This window comes from Rhinopithecus bieti, unplaced genomic scaffold (assembly GCF_001698545.2).
Source record: "Rhinopithecus bieti isolate Rb0 unplaced genomic scaffold, ASM169854v2 scaffold_6380, whole genome shotgun sequence".
NCBI lineage: Eukaryota > Metazoa > Chordata > Mammalia > Primates > Cercopithecidae > Rhinopithecus > Rhinopithecus bieti.
Genome location: NW_016806642.1, coordinates 11332450 through 11352822, shown reverse-complemented (window position 1 = coordinate 11352822; position 20373 = coordinate 11332450). Strand labels below are relative to the sequence as shown.

The window sequence follows — 20373 nt, the reverse complement described above, 5'->3', positions numbered from 1 at the left end:
TAATAATATATAATATGTATTTTCCTACCTCTAATCTCTTAATTGATATTATAGATATCTTTCCTACCTCTAATCTCTTAATTGATTTGATTAGATTTTAGGAAAATAAGCAGTCCTAATACCTAGGATGATATCTCCCACTCCCTGTATTTTAAATCAAACCTCTTTCAGCTGGACCATTCTGCCTCCTATTCAATTTTCTTGTTTTGAATGATGATGATAACCAATAAAATGGAAAAGTAAATGTCTCTGGTCTTCAGGTACACTATCCAAATACATGGAAAAGCTACTTAGTACAAACCATTTGAAATGCAGTGGAATCAGCTAAAACAGTGTTCTGTTCTTTAATCCAATCTGATGTGCCTCCTGCCAATTGGCTGGAACATGAATTCTAAGAAATCACTAGATGTTCACAACAGGTGCAAACGTAAGCTCATGTTCGGCGGGGGGGGTCCATATTTTCCTTGGGTAGCAGATGTTTTGCTAGATGACATTTAGAAATAAGTCAGTTGTTCTTTGTTGTGTATAATGTGACTCAAAGAATAAATGAAAAGCCTTTTACTCTAATTCAGAATGCATTTTGCCACTCTGAAGGATACATTGGTTGAGCTCTTAAAAGCTCAGGCATGGATACAAGAGATTGATATGGCTGAATACGTGTCTAAGGGAACAGTCAAAGAGAGCAGCCATGTCTAGCATGAGGAAGAGCAGACTGCACTCAAATCAACATGTTACACTGAAGAGTGGGAAAGACTCCTTACTGTTTTCTCAGCTGGATAAATACCCTTATCCCACATTCTGCAAAAACAAAACAAAACAAAAAACTCAGTTATCTTTTCTATTCATTAGAATAATATAAGCGAAACCACTACTAGCCTGATGAGAATTTCTACTCAATCAGCATATTCCAGTCTGGGTCCTACTCATCAATCTGTCTCCAAGGTAACCCTTCCTCTGGTCTAAAAATGAGAGGGAAGCAAGAGAAGGATGGATAAGATGTCATGGGTTTATGGTCTCATTATCTGCAGGCATCTGAAGTTTTCAGCTCTGTGCTGATGAAACGTACACAAATGGGACCCCCAGCAGTATTTTCCTGACATATCTGTAGGGCCTGCAGCAAATACATGCTGGGCAAGCATCATACTGCCATGTCAAGTTGTGGTCACCCAGAGGGAATCCTAGCCTGAAGCCCTATTGACAGTTCAGAAACCTGGAAGGCTTTCCTGATTAGACATCTGGGTTAGTTATAAGGTCTCATTTCATGCTGATTCCTGAAGCCCACCATAGGTTTGGTTTTGTTTTTAAAGACTTTGAATCTTTAATATATGATATCCCTCTGCCACGACTTCTGGCAAAGTGGCTTCATGCTGGAACTTTAGTAGTCTCCTGGAAGCTCAGACCAAGTAGCTGTTCCCCTCACCTCCCCAGCCAGCAATATCGTCTATGCCTAAATAGGCCACCCTCAAACAGATAGGGGAAGTTGTTGTGTTATAGAAGTAATGAAGCTCCTAATATCTAAAAACGTGTGTTAAGGTGGTACTGCTGTCTACAATCTATATGACCTTGGGCAAGTCATTGAGTTTCTCTGAACCTCCGATTGCTCATCTGTGGCATGTGGATAGGGCCCTTGGCCCTAAAGTTGTGTAGTTGATACTGTAGTTTGCCTCATCCAGTACCCATTTTAATCTTCTAACTTACCTTCTGTTCTAACAGCAAAACTACATTTCCTGAACTTTCTTCCAGAAAGGGTATGGTGATGTGACATAATTTTCTCCATTTATACACAGCCACACAAGACTTCTAAACAGAAACTATCATGAGGAAGTGGCCACCCAGGGAGAGCAAATATTCTGGCAGGATCACTAGTAAGACTTCTGGTTCTTCTAGAGCAGTGGAGATAGAGTTCATGGCTTCAAGCCTGAGTGCAGCAGAGATCAAACAGCAAGCATCAAGGGCAAGAGATTTTTCACTAACGTGGGGCTACAGAATGAATGGAAGCTTTTCTTGCCCACAGTATTGTTAATGGTATAGCATCCAAGCCTGATTCTCTGCCTCTTTCTGAGATTTCGTGAGCCAATTCATACTCTTTAATTGATTACTTTTTGCTTAAATTGTTGCATTGTCATCTGCAACCAAGAAGCCTGGGAATAGCAGTTATTTTATTAATAAAAGTAAAGGTAACTAATAAATTCTAAAGGTTAGACAAATGGTAGAAAATTATGTTCAATAACTTTTTTTTCTTTTTAAAGATGAATACATTGCAGAAAATCTAGGAAAGGGAGTTGTTATTTAATTCTCAAAACAACTCTGTGGCAGGCATCTGTATTAGTTTTATTTTTTTGCAATAATGCTAAGTAACAAACAACCCTAAAACTCAGTAAATTATTTAGTTTAAGAGTCATCTACATGGTTCTTCTGGCTTATCCTGGACCTCCTCATACGTCTGAGCATTAACTGGATGTTGGATAACCTAGGCTGGCTTTGGCTGAGGCAACTGGGCCAAGTTTCCTCCTCTCTATGTCTTTCTCATCTTCCAACAAGCTAGACCAAGTTTGTTTTCATGACCATGGCAGAGGACCAAGAGTACAACTGGAAACACACTAGCATTACTTAAGCCTCTGCTTGTATCACTTTTGCTAATATCCTGTTGGCTAGAGCATACAGGATCAGAGTGAGATAGCACTACTAAATTACAGGGCAAAAAGTGTGAACACAGAAAGGAAGGGAGAAGCATTAGGATTATTTCTGCAATCTGCCACTGCACATATAACCCAACTTCATGGATTATTACAGAGGCTCAAAGAGATTAAATAAGCTGTCCTGCCTCCCAAATATAGTCAGTGATGGTAATGAAAGATTAATCCACTTTAATCTGACTCCAGCCAGGCATGGTGGCTCATGCTTGTAATCCTGGCACTTTGGGAGGCTGAGGCAGGAGGATTGCTTGAAGCCAGGAATTCAAGACCAGCCTGGACACCAAAGGAAGACCTTAACTCTACAAAAAAAAAAAAAAAAAAAAAAAAAGTAAAAGTAAAAAATAAACTTGCCAGGCTCATAGGTGTGCATTTGTAGTCCCAGTTACTCAGGAAGTTGAAGTGGGAAGATTACTTGAGCCTCAGAGTTCAGGTTGTAGTGAGCTAGATCATGCTACTNAATGCATCAAATCCTAGCTCCATGATTATAAACATGGGATCTTAGTATTAGACAGGCCTTAGCAGTTATATGATTTAACTTCCACTCAGAGTAGGAACATGCTATTTTAGATGAATGTTTACAGTGTTGGGAAACTCAGTACCTGAACACTCAGTCACTTCTCTTAGGGGAGAACGCTCATTAATATAGTATGTTGTGAATTCTAAACGATAGTCCAAAGTGGAGATTTTGGACCAAGTCATACATTAAATCCATTATCTATCAAACATTTTCTGTAAAGAACTGAGTAGCAAATATTTTAGGCTTTGAATACTAGCCACATATGATCTCTGTCACATATTCTTTGTTTTTTGTTTTATTTTACACACTATAAAAATGTAAAAACTGGCTGGGTATGGTGACTCATACCTGTAATCCCAGCACTTTGGGAAGCCAAGGCAGGTGGAGAACTCTGCTAAATACATGTGTCTGGGTATATTTAGATTTGCATATATTTTATATATGTGTTGTTATTATTTTGAGAAAGAGTCTCACTCTGTCACCCAGGCTGGAGTGCAATGGCATGATCTCAGCTCATTGCAACCTCCACCTCCCAGGTTCAAGCAGTGCTCATGCCTCAGCCTCCAAAGTAGCTGTGATTACAGGCGTGCGCCACCACACCAGCTAATTTTTGTATTTTTAGTAGAAATAGGGTTTCACCATGTTGGTCAGGTTGTTCTTGAACTCCTGACCTCAAGTGATCCACCTGCCTTGGCCTCCCAAAGTGCTGGGATTACAGGCATGAGCCACCGTAACTGGCCTGTTTTTTGTTTTGTTTTGTTTTTCTTTTGTTGAGACAGAGTCTCACTCTTATACCCAGGCTGGAGTGCAGTCCAGTGGTCTCAGCTCACTGCATCCTCTACCTCCCACGTTCAAGCAATTCTCCTGCCTCAGTCTCCTGAGTAGCTGGGATTACAGGAGCCTGCCACCATGCCCAGTTAATTTTTGTATTTTTAGTACAGAAGGGGTTTCACCACATTGGCCAGACTGGTCTCGAACTCCTGACCTGTAATCACAGCTACTTTGGAGGCTGAGGCATGAGAATTGCTTAAACCTGGGAGGCGGAGGTTGCAGTGAGCTGAGATCATGCCATTGCATTCCAGCCTGGGTGACAGAGTGAGACTCTTTCTCAAAATAATAACAACACATATATAAAATATATGCAAATCTAAATATACCCAGACACATGTATTTAGCAGAGTTCTCCACCTGCCTTGGCTTCCCAAAGTGCTGGGATTACAGGTATGAGTCACCATACCCAGCCAGTTTTACATTTTATAGTGTGTAAAATAAAACAAAAAACAAAGAATATGTGACAGAGATCATATGTGGCTAGTATTCAAAGCCTAAAATATTTGCTACTCAGTTCTTTACAGAAAATGTTTGATAGATAATGGATTTAATGTATGACTTGGTCCAAAATCTCCACTTTGGACTATCGTTTAGAATTCACAACATACTATATTAATGAGCGTTCTCCCCTAAGAGAAGTGACTGAGTGTTCAGGTACTGAGTTTCCCAACACTGTAAACATTCATCTAAAATAGCATGTTCCTACTCTGAGTGGAAGTTAAATCATATAACTGCTAAGGCCTGTCTAATACTAAGATCCCATGTTTATAATCATGGAGCTAGGATTTGATGCATTACAGGTGATCACTGGAAGATTCAGTTGTCCAAAGATAAAAGAGCCTCATTAGTGGAAATGTTATGGTTCAAAAATAAACAATCAAGCCATGATGTTTTAACAACTTGTAATTCATTCAGTAATATCAGAACTTGCTAGAAATTGATGGTGGTGGTTATGTATACTTGTCACCATCAAAGACTAGGAAAGGAGGTAACTCACTGGTTATGTTTTGTTCTTCTCTGTTTACACTTGTATGACCAAAGCTGAAGGTAGCTGAGCCTCCAGTAAATGGAAGTTTGCTTGTGTACCTGAATTTCATGGGTCTTGAATGTTCCACAAGGGAACCAAGCACAGCAAAAGTATTTATACACCACAGCCATTAATCAGGGTTTAATTAGCCTTATAATTAGAAGGGTAAACAGAAATACAATTCCCAAATTGCCATTGTTTTTTTTACATGTCCATAGAGCACTATTTTATTTGCCTTTGCACTCCCCCAGCATTTTAGCACAAAATTAACCTTTAAAATGTGTTAACTATTTCATGGATTGCTTGCTTGCTTTCCACAAAATTCAGCTTTGTCATATTTGGTTAATTACAATGTTCAAACTTATCAACCACAAGCTTCTTCAACTCTGTGAATGTTACTGAAAGCAGGAAAGGATGTTTTTATTCCTAGCCATCCTTCGGCTGTTCCAATGCAAAATAGCAGTCCAGATTTGTACAGCCTGGGTGTCATTTAAGTAGTTTTTCCATAAGATTTATTTAATTTTATATTCAGGAAAGTGAGTTTAAATGTCATTCTATTAATTTTACAAATGATGAAACCGGTATGCAGAGAAGTTAAGTGGTTTGTGAAAGGTCCTTCTGTCTAGCATGAGTTTCTCAAAGTACATTCCCCAAACCACGCTCATTGCTATCATTTAGGGTTTAACCAGTCACCTCTGATGTGCCACTCAAGATGCACTTAGCTTTGCCTGGCCCTCTGTTCCACTCCAGCATCCCTCTGACAACCAGTCCTGCCCACTGGTTGCAGGTCCCCACTGCCTTCCAATGCATGCAACCTGACAGTGCTTTAGTCACACCAATGGCCTGTGCCCTTATCTCTTGTCCTTACTACCTTGGCTGAGGCACAAGAAGTCACAGACTTGGCAACATGCATTTTCAATCTGGAAGTACAAACAAGTAAATGCTCCATGGGGCAAGCCTTTAACCCACGGGAATGGGAGATGAATCAATTCCTCTCCCTTCCTCCCCTGCTCTGACCATCCTGAGGCACAGTGGCCCATGGGCTATCGGAAGACAGTCTTGTGAGAAATTGGCTTCACCTGACATGAAGTAGTAGCCAGCTCAATGGCACACCCTTGTCTTTGTCCTCCTTTTTCCTTTCCTCACTCCCTCTTCCCCTCCTGGTATTTCTTTGGACTTTAGTCGACAGTAAGGTAGCAGGATTTGTAAGCTTTTGCCTCAGCTTCTGCTTTCTGAGACCCAGGTCAGCTAATGCTGGATTAGAACATCTGGGAGTGGGGCATTTTTACAGGTTTCCCTGGTGATTTCCAGGTACCTTACAGCCTGATGACCACTGGATCTAGAATCTGAACCCAGTGCAAAGGACTCTAAATTCAGTACTCTTTCCTGACTAATATATGCCAGATAAAAGAAAGAATCTTGCTGTTCTCACGTTGGGTCTAAGATGGAGAAAGAAACCCCTGACTGACTGTACTACACCAGTCTGTGTTTCAAGGGGCTGCTGTGGGGTTCCTGACACTGACAACACCTGTCCCACGTGGTGAACCAGCTCACCTTCCCATCCAGGCAGTGGTCTAGCCTATCCCCACTTCTCTAATTTTTATGTCAAATAGGTTATACTCTGACTAGTTTCCTGCTCGCAGTCAGCCAGGTACACTGCATGGATGTTGGCCACGGGTTCTCTCTCTGTGTCTCCTTTTCTGAATTCTTCTTTCTTTAAACAAACCACTCCAAGTAGAAAGAGCCTGATTACCATCCATTGTCTCCTTGCTGGGAAAATATCAGGTTAAAAAATAAATAAATAAGATCTAGCACTCTCTATCCAAAAGTGCTCAGGAGCCAGAGCCTCTGGGGCTCTGTTATAGCTGTTTTTACACTCTGTGTCATGTCTTTGAGGCAAAAGAAAAGGGACACTGCCAGGAAACATCTTTGGAAATGCTATAAATAGCAAATCGGCAAGATTGGGGAACAAAAGAGAAGTGCAGTCAGTGTAATTAGTTCACTTACTGAGCAAGTTGACTATTCCAAGGCAGAGGACCATGTTCTAGCTGATGAGACTGTGGGACTGGGGAGGGAGGAAAACTCAACTTCCTGCACAGGCGGAGGAAAGGGGACACACGCCGAGACACCCAGGCCCCACTGGGCTCTCACAGTCCCCAGCCCAGGTTATCAACAATAACCCACAGAAGAATGTGGGAAGCCAAGGGTCCAAGGCCTGAGTATATGTGAAATGTGAGAGGGAAATCAAGGAGTTTGAGGTTGGAAAGCAAAGAGAAATATTAGATACATGGAGGATGGTGTAAGACCCAGGTCATCACAGGACAGGACTGAGAGATCCTCTTAGCCAGAGTTTTCCAAATAATAATGACAATAATATTAGCTAATATTTACTGAGTACTTACTATGACTATAAACACATTTAGTTCTTACAATAACTTTCTTAAGGTAAGTACTGTTATTATTCCCATTTTACAGGTGAGGAAATGGAGGTTTAGAAAAATTAGGTACCTTGCCCAAAGGTACATCTCTAGTTGCAAACTTTTAAAGCAGTGGAACATTTTCCTTTTTTTCAATTGGAATCCCAATAATATAAACAGAGTAGTGAAGGAAAGAATCCTGGACCACTGAATTCCAGCACACCAGTGAACTCAACTGGAAAACTATTCCCTGAGTGCAAGCTGAGGGCCAGAGAGGGGAACAGTACTGTCCCAGGTCACTAGACTGGCTAACTGTGAAGCTGGGGAACACAGGTCTTCTGGAGCCCATTCAGGGCTCCCTCCAAAACGATGCTTTGCAGTTGAGGAGCCACTCCATTTAAAAGTTTGTTTCCCCTTTGAACCACCACTGGACTGAGACCTTAGTTCTGTGCATATAGCGCATACAACACCCACTGGCTGCTGTGGATCTGTGTCTCCTTTGCCTCTTAACTTGTCTGTGAAGTGTTGAGAGTAGAGTCTTTATCTTTGTGTCTTCCCAGGTGCCTAGCACAGAGGCTGGTACATAGAAGGATCTTGTTAAAGTTTATTAAAGGAATGAATGTTGTGATGGGTGGAGGAACAAATTAATTAATGCATAAATATGTGACCACCTGTAATAAAAATAACACTGTGGAGAACACAAGTATTTTCATGTCTAACACCACCTTTGCTTTGCAAAACCAGCTGAAAGGGAGTATTATTATTCCCATTTTACAGATGAAGGACCTCAGGCATTTAAAAGGAAAATTCTTTCTCAAAGGCACACAGCTAGGAAGCCAAGGAGGTAAGACTGCACTTAGATGGTCCGACTCCTAAGAATCAATAGCTAAGGAAAAATACTGCATGATTCCAGATATAGAAGGTACCTAGAATAGTCAAATTCCTAGAGATAGAAAGAGAAAGAAGATAGAATGGTGGTTGCCAGGGGCTGGCAGGGCTAGGAATGGGGAGGTGGATTTAAATTATTTTTAATTTGATATATTTAGGGGGTGCAAATGCAGATTCCTTACATGCATATATTGCCTAGCGGTAAAATCTGGGCTTTTAATGAACCCATCACTTGAATAGCAAACACTGTACACAATAGTTAATTTGTCAACCCTCACCTCCCTCCCACCCTTCCATCTTTCATAGTCTTCTATGTCTATTATTCTACTCTATGTGTTCATGTGTATCACTGTTATCTCCAAGTTATAAGTGAGAACATGGAGTATCTGACTTTCTGTTTCTGAGTTATTTCACGTAGGATAATGGTCTCCAGTTCCATCCATGTTGCTGCAAAATACATGATTTCATTTGTTTTGTGGCTGAATAGTATTCTGTGTGTGTGTGTGTGTGTGTGTGTGTGTGTGTGTATATGTTTGTGTGTATGTGTGTATGTATATATGTGTGTGTATGTATATATATGTATCTCACATTTTCTTTATACAATACTTCATTGATGAACATTTGGTTTGATTCCATATTTTGCTATTGTGAATAGTGCTGCAATAAATATACAAGTGTAGGTATCTCTTTGATATAATTATTTCCCTCCCTTTGGGTATACACCCAGTAGTGGGATTGCTAGATTAAATAGTATTTTTAAATAAGTACAGAGTTTCTGTTTTACAGAGGAAAAGACTTCTGTGGATGGAGGGTGGTAATGAACAAAACAATGTGAATGTACACTTAGAAATGATTAGGATGGTAAATTTTGTGTTATTTGTATTTTACCACAATTAAATTTCTTTTTAAAATTAATATCTAACATTTATTATTTGCTATGGTTTGAATATGGCTTGTTTTCCCCACCAAATCTCATGTTGAAATTTGGTCACTAATATTGGAGGTGGGGCTTAATGGGAGGGTGTTTGGGTCGTGGGGGAAGATCTCTCATGAATAGATTAGCGCCTTCCCTGGGAGGGGGAAGTGAGTAAGTCTCACTGTTCCTTTGAGAGCTGATTGTTTAAAAGAACCTGGTCCTTTCTCAGTCTTTTGCTTCTGTTCTCACCATGTGATTTCTGCACGTGCTGGTTCCCCTTTGCCTTCTGCTATGAATGGAAGCAGCCTGTGGACCTCACCTGAAGCAGATGCCAGTGCCATGCTTCTTGTACAGCCTGTAGCACCCTGCCAAAGAAACCTCTTTTCTTTATAAATTACCTAGCCTCTGTTAGTCCTTTGTAGCAACACAAAACAGACTAAGACAGTACTGTCTACTATGTGTCCAACTACACTTTACCTTTTTTAATCCTCACAACAATTCTATGAAATAAGTACTATTACTATCTTTATTTACAAACAATAAAACTAAGTTATGGCAGGGCATGGTGGCTCACACCTGTAATCCCAGCACTTTGGGAGGCTGAGGTGGGTGGATCACCTGAAATCAGGAGTTCGAGACCATCCTAGGCAACATGGTGAAACCCCATCTCTACTAATAATATAAAAATTAGCCAGGTGTGGTGGCACGTGCCTGTAATGCCTACTGCTTGGGAGGCTGAGGCAGGAGAATCGCTTGAAACAGGGAGGCAGAGGTTGCAGTGAGCCAAGATTGCACCATTGCACTGCAGCCTGGGCAACAAAAGCGAAACTCCGTCTAAAAAACAAACAAACAAACAAAAAAACAGAGTTACAAAGAGGTAAAGTAACTAAGTAACATAGCCAAAGTTACATAGCTAGTAACACAAGAACCAAATTCAAAGGGTCTGCTCCAGCCACTACAATAAATGAACAAAGGGAAGAAGAAGACATTGGATAAAGAATTTGCTGCTGGAGCAGAAGTTAGAGATTAGTCATATGCACATATCTCTGTCTGAATCTGTATCTGTATTAAATGCCTCACAGTCATTCAACTGGGACATCTGAAAAAATGTTTTTGTTTTAATTTACTTCTCAGACTGAAAGACAGCATTCCAGTTAAGGGAAGTGCATACATTCAGAGACAGTAGCTTCACATTCAGATAGGACCCGAGTTCAAATTCTGACTCCAGCACTGTTTACCTATGTGATATTTGATATTTCAGCTGGCCTCTCTGAGCCTATAAAATAGAAATATTTACATTATCATGAACATAGTTATTATGAACATTAAATGTGATAATCTATAAAAGTAATAGTTTCATACCTGGCTCAATAAATGTTAGTTCTCATTCTCATAAAACAAGTTGAGATGTAAAATATCTTGTCCTCAATTTTTAAAACTTATCTAGCACATTCTTCAGCCTGTGAGTATGAGGATATTTTAACACTTCTGGAAAGATTAATATTTGTACTACTTTTCAAGATATACATAGTAAAATATTTCTCAATAAGTCAAAAGGTGGTCATGTGAAAGAAACTCTCTTATTTATAACCTAAATCCACTCTGCCGCTGACTGCTGACTAACCCTTTCTGTGCTAAATGGCCCTTTTATAGGTTCTGTGTATCAGCTTCCTGCAACCTTTCATTCTTCAAATTGGATAACTCCAACTCCATTCATCCTTCTCAACTTTCCATGGTATCATTCTAGCTAGCCATGGTGTTGTTGCAGACAGAGCCCTAAGAATCTGAGTGTTGGAAGATAATATTAAATTGCAATACATTCTGATTATTGTCCAGGCACAGCCTAGAATACTGTTCAACCTGTGGCCATACTAGTCTCTTGATCCTTTTCTAGGATCAAGAGGAAATGATATACTTTCTATGTCTTTGTCTTTCCTTCAACTATTGAATAGCCTAACTCAAAGACATCAGGAAGAACACAATTTTGATTCACGCTTGAATCTTGTTTCAAGAATCCTACCTTCTAGTGGGAGAGATAAGAAAAGGGCACAAATATCAAAAGGAAACTTACAAGGGCCACCAGGAAAGGAGAGAGAGAGAGAGAGATCATGCACTGCTTATCTCACTGCCTAGCATATGGCATGTGTTCCAAGTATGATGGCTGTTGTATTTGTTGAGCCTATAAAATGAATGCAACAAGAGGTACTTTGAGGAAGAGGGGTGGAAATCAAGACAGCTCCAGAAGAAATATAACTGACGTAAGGATGAGCAAGAATTTGATACCAGAAGTAGACGATAGAATTGCAGAGATGGGCACAATGAGTGCAAAGACACAGAGGCACAAAGACAAAGTGACACAGAGAGGACAATGTTTTGAAGGAATAGAGGTCTGACAAAAAAAAATGGGAAGAAGAAGGGATAGAGAAAAAAGGAAAGATTTAAGAACAGACACACAGGACAAAGGACACACCTGTTATTCACTGAGAGTTCTCTGGAGATATTTATCTTCCTTAAAATACAGGTAATTTGTGGGACACTAGCATAACTCATTCATTAACTTACTCATCTATTCAACAACATATTCTAAGGATATGATTCCGAACTGGAATATACCAAATATGAGTAAGAAGATACAGTGCCTGTGTTCAAGTTACTTAGAGTCAATAAAGTGCAACACGTATGGAATAACAGCGATAGTAAGAGCTAACATTTATTGAGTATGTGTTATGTGCCAAGCACAAAACCATATTATTTTATTCAAATTTTACAATAGCCCTAACTGGAAATATTACTGCTATATCTATTGACATGAACACAATAAAGCTTATAAGTGTTTAGTGACTTACCCAAGCTCATAAAGCTAGCATGCAGTGAAGTTGAAATTTTAATCAAACTCAGAAAACTATCTGACTCCTTTACTCTTAAGAATTATTCTTGGCTGGGCGTGGTGGCTCATGCCTATAATCTCAGCACTTTGGGAGGCCAAGGTGGGCAGATCACAAGGTCAGGAGATTGAGACCATCCTGGCTAACACGGTGAAACCCCATCTCTACTAAAAATTAACCAGGCATGGTGGCAGGCGCCTGTAGTACCAGCTACTCAGGAGGCTGAGGCAGGAGAATGGCGTGAACCCAGGAGGCAGAGCTTGCAGTGAGCCAAGATCGTGCCACTGCACTCAGCCTGGGTGATAGCGCGAGACTCAGTCTCAAAAAAAAAAAAAAAAAAAAAAAAAAAAAAGAATTATTCTCTCCAGCCCCTAAACTGTAGTATGTGTGTCATAGAGCTTTGGGCTCAGAGAAAAAGCAAAGGCATGAGTGGTTACTTCTACCTAGGGTCAGGGAGTACTGTAAAAGTCTTCACAGAGGAACTGAGTTGAATCTCAAAAGATATAGACAGCTATTCAACCAGCAGACGGGAATGCAAGCTGAGAAAGGTATTGCAAGCCTAGGGAGTAGCATGTGTAAATGCAGGAGGTGAAAAAGCAGCCTTGTGTGTTCTGGAGTCATAAGAAATTTAGAAAAGTTGGAGCACCGAGTATGAGGAAGGGTCCTCGGAGGAAACAGACTGGAGAAGCAGGGCAAGATTGAGAAGGCTTCTGCATGTCCTACTATATAACTTGAGTTTTCTCTTATAAGCTAAGCAGCTACTGAAATAGTTGGAAAACAGCAAGATGACAAATACACTTCGTTTACTTCTGGTGACAGTATGGCAAGACTGTAAGCTATGGGAACAGTTATCTTGGAGACTACTATAATATTCCAGGTATATTAATCCATTTTCACACTACTATAAAGAACTGTCAGAGACCTGGTAATTTTTAAAGGAAAGAGGTTAATTGATTCACAGTCCCACATGGCTGGATAGGAGGCCTCAGGAAACTTACAATCATAGCAGAAGGTAAAGGAAAAGCAAGTGGCTTATTCATTAGGCAGCAGGAGAGAGGAGAGAGCACAGGGAAAACTGCCACTTATAAACCATTAGATCTCATGGGAACTCCCTTACTACCACGACAACAGCATGGGGGAAACCACCCCCATGATCCAATCATCTCCCACCAGGTTCCTCCCTGACATATGGGGATTACAATTTGAGATGAGATTTGGGTGTGACAAAGAGCCAAACCATATCACTAGATATGGCAAAGAAGATTCCTTTTCCTCCTATGCACACAGCTACACTACATGTTTCAGCTTCCCTTTAGGTGAAGCCCATGTGACTTAGTCTTAATAAAATGAGGATGGGAATTATGCAAATTTCTTCTAGGTCCATATTCTGATAACCTCCCTTGATCTTACAGTCTCTATTTCTTATCTTCTAGCTATATGCAGAGGAGATGCTGCTAGATGATGGTGAGTCATACAACAGGAGGAACCTGGGTCCCTGAATGATAATATGGAGCAGAAACCCCCTGCAAGCTTCAGTGGCCTACAACATGAATGAAAAGTGAGGTTTTATTATATTAAACCACAATAAACCCTGACAAGATCTATTGAAAGCCTGGACCAGTACAGTGAGAATTAAATAGAATAGAAGATGGATATAACAGATATGCAAAAGGTAAAATAGACTAGACCTGGTCATAGACTGGATCTGAGATAGCCATTTTCTCTTTATGGTATTAGAAGAAACAAACACTAAGTAGAAGAGTTACACTTTTTTTTTTTTTTTAAGACGGAGTCTCACTCTGTCATCAGATTGGAGTGCAGTGGTGCCATCTTGGCTCACTGTAACCTTCGCCTCCCAGGCTCAAGCAATTCTCCTGCCTCAGCCTCCCGAGTGGCTGGGGCTACAGGGGCACGCCACCATGTCCAGCTAATTTTTTTATATTTTTAGTAGAGATGAGGTTTCACCATGTTGGCCAGGATGGTCTCAATCTCTTGACCTTGTGATCCACCCGCCTCAGCCTCCCAAAGTGCTGGGATTACAGGCATGAGCCACCATGACCAGCGAGAGTTACACTTTTTTTTTTTTTTTTTTTTTTTTTTGAGGACAGAGATAGAACATGCAAGAGAAGCATAAGCATAATCAAGGCCTTAGCAAAATTCAAAACTACATTTCAGTTGTACCTATTCCTTAGTTTATACTTACTAGCTTCTGAGAAAATAACTGTCTAGCAAAATCTCACTTGGAAATTGAACCCCAGGCATAATGTTAATTCAACATGAATGCATTAATACTGCTTTTTACTTGAAAGCTGTAAATGTAAATCTATTCCCATCATCACAAGTTTGATTGAGATTCCCAAGTACAATAGTTGACAGTTCCAACAGTATCAGTTACGAAGTGACTCTTTAAAGAAGGATCTGCCAGCATCATATCATGGTAGACAGGACTAAGCAGACATGCCATCATTTCACTGAATCCCTTATCATTGCTGATAGAGTTCATCAAGAAGTAGTGACAGTGCATCCAGAGGAGAGAAAGTCAGAGTACAGGGAGTTGTTCCAGCATCATAGCAGCATATCCCTTGAGGAACTCAAAGCCACCTTTTATAGCAAACAACAATTGCTCATTAATCTTCACACATAGTGTAAGGGGTACCGTGCAGCCCTGGAAATAGCCAATGGAAAGAGTATTAAGGTACAAAGTCAGAAGACATGGGTGTAAGTCTTAATCATGTAATATTCATTCCTTTTTTCATTCAAAAAGTGGCTGGGCCAGGTAGCAGATAGGCAAAGGTGAATAAGACAGATTCACTGTGGATAGGCTGTGTCATCAAGATCATTAGTTGTATGACTTTAGGGAAGTTCCTGAACCTCTCTGGGACTTGGGCTCCAATAAAGGTCATTAACTACATGTTGGCTGCCCAATGTTCATGCCTTCCTTTGGTACCTCAGTACATTTTCCTCTCATAACCAACCTCTTCTATATTATCAGTCATGTATTTCTGATAGAATTGATTCAGATCTTTGACTCCAAGATTAGACGTGTGACTCAGCCTGTCCAATTAGGGATTACAATTCCTTGGCTATAGTGATTGGTTCAGGATTAAGGGCAAGACTCAATCCATTGAGAGGCAAAACTTTCGTTTGTACTGTAGGAAAGTCAAAAGCTCTCTTATTTCTGCTAGCTTGGATGAATTTAAAGGATACATGCTGGATGGCCATGCTCAGTGGCTGACACCTGTAATCCCAGCACTTTGGGAGGCCGAGGCGGATCACCTGAGGTCAAGAGTTCGGGACCAGCCTGGCCAACATGGTGAAACCTCATCTCTACTAAAAATACAAAAAATTAGCTGAGCACAGTGGTGCATGCCTATAGTCCCAGCTACTGGGGAGGCTGATGCAGAAGAATTGCTTGAACCTGGGAGGCAGAGGTTGCAGTGAGCCAAGAGTGTACCACTGTACACCAGACTGGGTGGCAGACCAAGACTCAGTCTCAAAAAAACAAAAACAGGAAACAAAAACAAAAAACAAAACAAAACAAAATGTACTGGAACTGCCTGCAGTCTTACTGATCCTATAAGAAGCTACGGAAAGGGGCAGCCTGAAAACAGGTGAGCCAAGAATGTGAAAAAGACTGGTCCTGATGATGTCTTTTAAGGTCCTGACTGGCTTTTTAGTTATGTGAACTCTTCATTACCATTTTGGCTTAAGTCAATTTCAGTCGGGTTTCTTAAAACTTCCAATAAGAAGAACTCTAGTTTATATATTCCTCATTCATAAATTGGAAGGAATAACAATGTTGGACCTGTATAATTTCATAAAATTCTAGTAAAATAAACTTATGATCTGTACTAGCTTTGTAACCGTGGGCAAATTACTTAATCTCTCTGTTTTTAGTTCCTTTATTGTAAAATTAGGAGAACAGCCTATAGGATTGTTCTGAGGATTAAATTAGTTTAACAACGTCTACTTCGTAGAACAGTACCTGACATATCATTTAAATATTTACTATAATGCTACTACTACAACTAATAGTATATTTTTAAATTATATTTAAAAGAAAATAGTATTGTTATCAAGAAGGAATTTACTGTAATTAGAATTGCCTCTTAAAGTCATGAGTTTCTCATCACCTTACATTAATTAGGATAGATTGACTGCTACAACACACAACCTTGAATTTTCAATGGCTTCACACCACAAAATATTATTTCTTGTTCATGTCTCACAATAGAATGCAAGTCAGTGGAATGGAGAAAACTCTGCTCCACTCAGTCATGCACAGACCCAAGTTTCTTCCAGGTTATGGCACTGTCCTCCTCTAAGCCCTAGGAGTGCTTTTCTTTCAGCCAAATGACAGCGAGAGCAGGGGTTGAAGTGGAGCTTCTATATGCCAGGCCTGGAATTTGGACATCACTTCCACTCATATTCCAATGGTCAGAACTCAGACCAACAGAGACATAAACAGAGACTTAGAAATTAAGTTTAGCTGTGCCTGAACGCAGTGGGGACCACAGACACTGGTGAGCACTGGCAACTCCTGACACATTTGAAAAGTATTCGAGGAGTGACCAAATGACCATCTCTCAGGGACTCGAACTGTTGCTGAGACTCAAAATGACGGCATTAGGAGAGATGAAAAAGCACTTGAAGACCACCAAGTCCAATCAACTCCCTTATATGAATTTGCCCAAGGTCACCCAGATAAATATTGGCAGAGCTGTAACTGGAACCTACTTCTAACTCCCATGCCATTCTTTTGTCCACCCGCTCACCTCCTCTCTTAGTTGTCCTTTCCAAATCTAATAAATTATTGCCTTTTTTGCTCCCTGGTTTAGCCAGTTATTTGCCTTTGCAAGATAATTTATTACTTCTTTCACATAGATTACTTATCCAAGAATCTTCATTACCTTATGCCATCTGCCTCCTTTCACCAAATGTGGGTTTGAAGGTAAGGAGACAACAAGGCAGAATGGTATGTGCCTCTACTCTTACCAAATTATCATGATTATATAAATCACTCAAGTAAGGTAAAATGCTGACTGTAGCACTAAAAACACTTGGCATATCTGGAAGGTGTAATTCAATTGATTATATTTTTTTGCATTGTTTTCACTTTAAGTGGCAGGTTCTTCAGTGGCAATGAGTGAATGAAATGTGTTGTTAGCCAGCAAATTAAGCATTTCACCCTAAGAACCAAGCTCCACTAATATATTCACCTACTGACATGTGCAACCAAATATGAGTTGTTTAAATTAACTATAATTAGCACAACTCAAACAATGACCACAACTAGCAACAGAGGCTGTAATTTAGAATTTTGCCAATTTCTTTTCCAATTAGCTTGGTTTCATCTTTACTAGAGATATGGACTTCCTCAGCACCAGTCACTACCTATGAATAATGTAGTCTATTTTCGTTTGTTTGTTTTGTTTGTTTTTGAGATGGAGTCTCGCTCTGTCGCCCAGGTTGCAGTGCAGTGGCGCAATCTCGGCTCACTGCAAGCTCCGCCTCCCGGGTAGCTGGAACTACAGGCGCCCGCCACCATGCCCGGCTAATTTTTTGTAATTTTAGTAGAGACAGGGTTTCACTGTGTTAGCCAGGATGGTCTCGATCTGACCTCGTGATCTGCCTGCCTCGGCCTCCCAAAGTGCTGGTATTTTGTTTTATTAATTAATTCAGTTGTCTCCTCTGAAGATTCAGGCAGCAAATAAGAAATTCCACTTGACCAGTGCCCTTTCAGAATACTGATCTCTTGACATAGTGTTATTTCTAAATTTTTGCCTCTGCTTTGCTGAATACCGAAGGTCCATAAACAGAAATGATGAATAATTCAACTGCCTCACCCCATGGGGAGAAAATATTAGGAAACACTGTCAAGGATGTCTATAATTTTGGAAGCTGACAAATGTATACTTAAAAGTAGATGAAGGACCCCAAGTCTCAGAGTTTCACAGAGAGTCTGTTCAACATTCTGTGTCCACTGTTAGCTGCAGTCCCAGAGGAAGTTTGCAGAAAAAAGACAGTTACCTTTCAGCAAGCACTGGGGGACTCCTGGCAGAATTCCATGAGGACTTTGAGCTGATATCTGACCTCCTGCTTTCTCAAATTTCTCAATCTTTAAACATTTTCTCAACATTTCATGGGGAAGTCCAAATTCACCCCATTTTAAAATATGGGACAAATTGTGCTTTAATTATTTGTTTTCATGGTAAGTACCCCCACCCTGAAATGGGAAGAGGGACTTGATGTACAGGTAACAAACCTGATAGGTAGCAGAGTATGGCAGTGAGGAGCACAGCCTCTATACCAACATCCAACCTGCCCAGTTCTGCTTCTATCATTCACTTGAGCAAGCTCCTCAGCCCCTCTATGCCTCAGTTTACTCAACGGTGAAATGGGGATGACAACAATCCCACCAACCTCACAGAATGGTTGTGAAGATTAAACAAGTTCATAAACATAAGAACCTAAAACACTGCTTGACACATAGAAAACACTTTATAAGTGTTAGCTTTAAAGATCAAAAAAGGACAATCTGGAAATTAGATGATAGCATTTAAGACCTCACAACAGTCAAAGTAGTTACTTAATAATGCCTTCTCACTTTAATTGAATGTCTTTCCAAATAGCCATATGTTATGATCAGTTGTCCCTTGTGAAAATAAATCAAATGACTTCTCCATTGGTTTAAGACAGTAATTGCCACTGAGTACCTATCACAACCCTTATGATGTAGGTATTATTTGCACTTCACAGACAAAACTGAGGCTCAGCAAGATAAAGTGCCAAGGTCACTGTAGGAAATTAAAGATGGTGCAACTTTTTTGACATTCTCCTGAGAGGTAGGATTTATTTCTCCTCCTCTTGAAGCTGGGCTGGTCTGTGACTGCTTTGACTAACAGAGCACAGCAGAAGTGATGCTACACTGGTTCATGGCTTCCCCACCTAAAAAATAAGAATTCTAATAATACCTGTCAATTTCTGTTTCACAAAGTTGTGAGAATCACATGAGTTAATGGACACGAAAGTGTTTTGTAAAACAGAAAACACTACACAGGCATTAGGAATTACTATCATTTGTACAAGCTAATTATACTTTATATTATTCTATAACAATAAAAATCACCTGCACTAAGGGGTTGCTTTGTCGATATGTGTACTTGAGACTCTAGGGACCACCAAAAACAACATGTAACACCCACACCTCCAAATCATTCTCCACAGGTAGGTTATGTCTCTGTGACAGCAAAACATCTGTTCGATTAAACTCAGTCATTTTCATTTACAATCACTTAAACCAAGTGCTTAGTGCCACATGGGCCAAAAGAAAAGAGCACAGACAACCTGCTTTGCACCATTTGTTCCTGGGAAATCAAGTGGAGAAATACTTTTAGAGCACTATGAACTGAGCATTGTGCTGGAGTCTTGGCTATTTAAAAAGGGAAAATCAGGTCACGAAGATCCTGCCCTTAAGAGTTTAAAATCATGATGCAGAAAAGGGGTAAGGGGAAGAGAGCAGCATCACTTAACAGAACCCCCAGTGCATGCTTTGATAGAACTAAGGTTTTTCTGCCATATGTTCCTTAAATTTCCCATTCTATGATTATAAACTCTTTAAGTAATGATTTGTCTTCAACCAAGACACAATTGTGATCAAACATTTTATCTGTTTTGGACTCACCATTAGGAATATCTAGGCTTTAAATTATTTAGGTCATCTCAGGATGGGTTTGCACCAAACCAAGACATAGACAACACCCTCATATTTCTCCTTTAAGACTTACTTCAGGGTTCCCTAATCCAGGAAGCCTTCCTTGATTTCTCTTCCCTCTTCCCATATTCACCCAACTGTCTCCATATACATAAACACACACTGAGATGTATGTCAACTCTTCTATTTTCAGCCACAAAATCCTCTACTTCTTTCTTAGTGTCATAGTGGTTCGCAAACTTTAGGGAGCATGAAAATCACTGGGAGACTTGTTAAAACACAGATTGCTGGCCCCAGATTCAGAGTTTCTGATTTAGTAGATCTGAATGGGTGGGGCCTGCATTCCCAAGTTTTCTGGTGGTGCTGATGCTGCAGGTCCAAGGAAAGCATTATGAGAACTGCTGCTATGTCATATAACATTGATCACACTGCACTGCAATGATATTTTTGCATGTCTCTCTCAGTCTAAAATGATGTATTAT

At 40.2% G+C, this 20373-nt stretch overlaps 1 protein-coding gene and 1 long non-coding RNA gene across 2 annotated transcripts in view; one reads left to right on the top strand and one right to left on the bottom strand.

Annotated features, from left to right (window-relative positions):
• LOC108532930 (uncharacterized) overlaps positions 1-16952 on the top strand; it is a 21872-nt gene extending 4920 nt beyond the window's left edge. Inside the window, exons 2-3 of the long non-coding RNA XR_001886594.1 lie at positions 13611-13849; positions 16527-16952. This is a non-coding gene — a long non-coding RNA (uncharacterized LOC108532930). The remainder of the gene's footprint in view (positions 1-13610; positions 13850-16526) is intronic.
• The window catches only part of DAB1 (DAB adaptor protein 1), a 1277266-nt gene that overhangs the window by 1203269 nt on the left and 53624 nt on the right, over positions 1-20373 (bottom strand). The gene's annotated exons all lie outside the window — the stretch shown is intronic.